This window comes from Galleria mellonella, unplaced genomic scaffold (assembly GCF_026898425.1).
Source record: "Galleria mellonella isolate WM207_F2 unplaced genomic scaffold, CSIRO_AGI_GalMel_v1 utg38, whole genome shotgun sequence".
NCBI classification, from domain to species: Eukaryota; Metazoa; Arthropoda; class Insecta; order Lepidoptera; family Pyralidae; genus Galleria; species Galleria mellonella.
In genome coordinates, this window is record NW_026442090.1 from 9,517,928 (window position 1) to 9,523,981 (window position 6,054).

The window sequence follows — 6,054 nt, forward strand, 5'->3', positions numbered from 1 at the left end:
AAATAATATGAGTATATTAAATTTCAAGAGGACTGGTTGAGCTATGAAATGTTTATTTGAAAATTATTTTTCAATAAGTTTATTTTATTGATTTTTTTATTATATTGTTCATTGTTTCAGTGTACGGTAATAATAACTGTCATTCATTTCCAAAATGACTATCAGTATTTATTGACTTAATAAAAATACTTTGATTGAAATTAAATGTAATATAAATATATAAGATGTTACATATAATAATCATTTTTCGTATACAACAGAATTGGAGAAGTGTTCTTTTATCAAAGTCCTCCAATTATAACTTATAGAAAGTGTAAGCACATTGTATACATATAAGATCACAATAACGAAATACAGATTAAATTTGAGGTAAGTACCTAATATATTGGACAACTTTACAAGAGATACGGCAATTAAACAATGTTGATATATTGAAATGCTTTTATTCTAATTGTTATATCAATTATTATGTATGGTTTGTGAGAACGCTCAAATCTCTAAATATATTATTAAGTCACTTTACAGTTGTCGTCTATTTTTGCGAAGAAAAGTTTGTTTTAATAACAGGTCCATTTTGTTCTTCGAAAAACCAACGATTTCAATCGTAACAAAATTAATGAGGAACAAACACGGCAGTAAACCCTATTGATTGCAAAACGAATAACAAAATCAGTTCAGAATTGGCGAAGATATCGCGTAACATGCACATAAAAAAATACAAGCGAATTGAGAACCACCGCTTTTGGAAGTCGCTTAAATGGTATTAAAATGCAGAAATGATTCAATCTTCAATTGTAATACCTTATAGATGTAAGTTGTGCTAGTGGCTTTGTAAGAGCAAGGTTATTTCGTAAAGGTGGGAATATCGGTGGGAACGGAACCATCTTTTCGTTACGGCATTGTTGTCGTTACCTGGATGTTACGTAATTATTTTTAAAGTATTTAGGCGTGCTGCAGAAAATTACATATAATGAATATTATGGACCTTCAGTGCTGTAAATTAAATGTGCACCTACTGCGCAAGGTCATCACGAGCGACGAACTTTGTGTTTGCGCATTGGGATTGGGGCTCACAATAATTTGGTGACCTATTTCGATCTAGGTTATTGTCGAAACGAGCTGTTCACTGCTAACAATTTAATATTGTAGCGGACACTGAACCGAGCTCTTTTATCCAATATATGTAAGTTTGTATAAAAGACCTTGCTAACTTAATGATGTCATTAGTTTATTGGACAAAACGTCAGCTAGAATACTTAAGTACTTTAAAATTATTTAAAAACTATGTTACCTAGTAAGTGTTTATTTTTCTGTCAAGAGACTAGACCTCGTGTGGAAATATAAATTAGAGGTCAATCACTTTATATTATTTGCAGATAATTACTATAATAGATCACTTTGTTATATTGTTTCTAATATTTATTTACATAAATAACTAAAATTATGTATTAAAAAAGGCAGTATGGGGTAAGTGGGTATGGAAGTAAACTTTTTCTTTATAAAAAAATCTGTTTAAAATGGAAATAATATATGCTAAATGTTTGATAGGCACGTTACTCACTATCGATTACTGCGCTACAGTTTGTGTACTTTGTGTAAATGAGGCCTGGGGTTTGATTTTTAGTTTAAGCAATTTACGAAACGAATTTAAAAAAAAAAACACTTCAAGTTAGATGTTTTGTATGTCTGTGTATGTTGACTGGTTTCTCATTGACCATTGGTATCTTAGGTGACATAAAAAATACTAGTTAAAATAAAATCTACCTAGATGTATCATAAATAACTATAATTCTTATTGCAGAGTCATACAGTAACGAAATAATGGTATAAGCAAACAAGGACATAATGCTGAGGTCATCAAAATTGTTATATTCGACAAAATCCGACTTTAATTTACATATTTCATTAACATCGCACCTGTAGGAGTACTTTTAGCGTAAACTTTTTATTGAATTATTTAAATTTCACCAAATATCTGATTTCAGTAGTAACAAACGTAGTATGAAGTTGTAAAATAATAATCGAAATCGGTTTGACGATGAAAAAATCGCGTAATTGTAATATTATATAAATAATACAGTAGAATCGAGAATCTCTAATTTCTTGGGCGGTGAATAATAGAGGAGGCCCAATTTGATTATCTTGTAATAGTGTTTATCGATTACAGTGTATATAAGTACGTAGCGGTAAATTTCACAACGAACGATTTATGAATAGATGAACAATCGTGTGATTGATCATCTGTTCGTAGCTGGCACTAATATTGCAATTCATTTAAACGCAATTCATTTGCAAGTGAACCCAATCTACGTATTTGAGTAATTTATTTATTTATTTGTATGCTTTCACTTATAGTACTTATTTTAAGGGGTAATAATGGAATGATAATTCTGTCTGCACTAACGGTATACACTGGCGGGGTACCAGTGAGTGATGATAGGTGAGAATGAAGCAGGTCAGTTAGCCCATCATGATGAACTCAACAAGTTTCCAGGGGGAACCACATGGAGGTCGACCTGATAGGGTATATTGCCAGCAATGGGACCATCAAACTCCATTACTAACAATATAGTATAGATATTAAGTTAGTGGATTTATCCTTTACAGGGATATCTTTTAGTCAACATTGAGACCCCGAAAGGAGAAAGTGTCTATAGGGTTTGTATACGAGTATAAAGTATATATGGTGCTATTTTTGTCACGATAAACAATAAATAATTAGTAACTTTATAGTTAGTATATATATATATATATATATATATATATATATATATATATATATATATATATATATATATATATATATATATATATATATACTTAGAATAACTATCATATATATAAGTAACTCAACTGTCAATTATATTGTAAAATAATTTTATTTGAGTTTTAAAGGTATGGATGATCTGCGCCATTCTGGCATCATTTAGAGGGATTTCCCAATATGTTTATATTGAATAATGTTTATGTAGGTATATGATTAATCTTTGTGTATGTAAAAAAATAGAAATAATTAATTATTACTATAATAATAATATTTGTAAATATTACTTATAGATATCCAATTATGAAATTTAATGTTTGGCGAATTCAATTAATTTATTGTCTTCGTTTCGAAGTCATTAAAGTAATTGGGCAGGGAAGTTGTTTAATAGTTAATAAGAGTAAACACGTATATCAAAGAATGTAATGGATGTTGTAACTTCTTGACTTGACTGACCAGTCAATTATGACATAATTCAAGTTCAAAGTGCATAATGTACTTTATGGCTCAATTGCCAAAAAGATAGCACGATCTGTCACGGTCAAACAAATAAGCACTTACGGCAAATCTGTACAATAACAATATTATTATTAAGTTGAAACTGTCAAGGGCAATATTAATTGTACCTATACCAAATCAGTTTTTCTATCTATTATAATTAGGTAGGTACTCTATCTGATATTGAGTCCAATTATTGATTGGAAAACATCCCTTTAAAGAATAATATACTCGTAAATTTGCCATTTTCTTTATTTTCTTTCGTTGTAACTTTCTATTGATGCAATAAAGTGTCACAAACAAACCTATCCAATGAACTGTATTTATCGTCATCTTGTACGTAATCGAAATAAAAAAAAATATATTGTGTAAAAACATTTAGCTCTATTGAAACATTTTAGTACTTATATGGATGCGGACTTGTGGGGCTTCATTTTACTGTGCAACCAACATATATATTTTACTTTTAGACTCTGATACATGCGAGATGCATCAGAGTCTAAAAGTAAGTTTTTTTCTTTAAAGTTTTTCATCTGTACTTCTGATTGGATTGCATTGTCTTCCGCTTTATTTCATTCAATATAAAAATTACAGCAATGACCTCGTTTATAAATCATGCGTGCGTATTGTCACGTTTACTATGCAATATTAAAAACTTTGTTTGCAAAATAAAAAAAAACATGTATTTCGGGACAATCCCGCGTACTAATTATATTTCTTATACCACCAGGAAAAGTCATACTAGTGTTTATTATAAATACCTACATTTTTTTATCTTTTATGTAATAATTTGTTTTATTATAATTTCACTGCTTTTAGGTAACTATACTGTTAGGTAATTTAAAAATAATTTTAAATATAACGGGATACGCTGGCGGAGCACCAGTGAAGAGTGATAGATGAAAACAGGCCAGTTAGCTCATCATGATGAATTCATCAGGAATTTACCATGATAGTTTCCAGGGAGAACCGCAAGGAGGTTGACCTGGTTGGATATATTGCTAGCAATGGGATTCTCAGTCTCCATTACTAACAATCCCTTTCCCCCCTCATTGTCATATTGGAAATATAGCAATTAAAGCTGAACTCGAATCTTTTCATAATTTACGTAATGGATTGTGTATCAATACGAGTATAATAAGCATAGTAGGTGTAGCCGGCCCATAGTTGTTTCATCACCTTTTTAATAGCTGACCGGAGAATGATCTTTTCGGATAAGTATCACGTGGCGTTTGTGTCGATTATGTTGATAGGTAAGTATTTCAAAATTAGACCTTGACTCATGAATTGTTAAGGAAGTCAAGGTGAACGTATGTCTGTTTAGTTATTTATTAACAGAAAGTAAAATAGTAAACAATGAAATTCGTTTGTTTATAATTTTATTTATAAAGAATACTGAAATCTACGAGTTAGACTGAAACTCGGGCCCGTTACATTTTCTTACTTTCAGTAGTCTATCAAAGCTTTAATTTTGGTAGTTGTAATGCGATGCTTAGTAATAAGCATAATGGTAGATGGGGAAAGGGAACGTTAGTAACAAGGGCTTGCGATACCATTGCTGGCATTATACTCTGCAATATTGACTTTTATGCGATACTTTCTGGAACCGTCTTGGTTAATTTTTGGAGAATTCGCTATAATGGACCCAATGACCTAGATTTTAACCCTCACTGGCACCCCGTCAGCGTAAACCAATAACGCATACTGGATTACCATTCTATCTTAGATTGTATAGATAGAGTGTCTCTATACAAATGTTTCGCCAAAAATAGTTCTATATTGTTATTCACGTGTGCATGATAGGGCTGTTATAGTCTACATTTATTACTCAGTATATGGGGGAGATTATATTGTATGGTTAAATAAAAAAAAATGTAACGAAATTTTTACGAATTTATTTAAAAGAACAAGATATGCATAACAATTCGTAATGATGCTTGTTTTTACTGAATACTTTGTTAATAATATAAGTATAATCATAAAATTATTGAAAATTGACAGCTATATATATAGGAATTATATATATAATTAAAAAAATCTATTTTGTCTGGGAAGTTTTTAATTCTACCTACAAGTAACATTGACATTTAATAAAAAAAAAATAACAATGTATGCACAACAACCATCTCAAAATTTAATAGATTTTGTAAGTAAACATCTAAATGTAAAATTGCAATATTCATTACTTGAGTTTTGATTGATTGATATGAGAAATAGATTACTTCTTCACCATCAAGTACCTGACAGTTTGACGTTAATTATAAGAGGCGGTTATTTGTTCTTTTGGTGCTCTCAGTCTACGTCAATTTTCATTATATACTTATTGGGCTTTTTTATAATTATATACAAAATATATTCAATTATATATAGACGCTTTTCATTTTCAGTAATGATACCTTAGATGTGTACATTTAGAAATTAAAATAGAATAATTTAAATTTAAAAATAATATCTCTATATGATATCATACATTTTGCTTTTTTATTATATTGTAAAGATAAAATCGATAGATGTTCTGTCATGTTACTTACGTTGTAGTACTTACGTATTTTTTTTAATGGGTGATAATAGAATGGTAACCCCACCCGCGCTATTGGTATACACCGGCGGGGCACCAGTGAAGGATGATAGGTGAAGCAGGTCAGTTAGCCCATTGTGACGAATTCAATAAGAATTATTCACTATGGTTTCCAGGGGGAACCACGTGGAGGTCGACCTGATAGGGCTGTTAAACTCCATTGCTAACAATCCCTTTCCCCCAGTATTTACGTATTACGTAGGTACGCATTTAT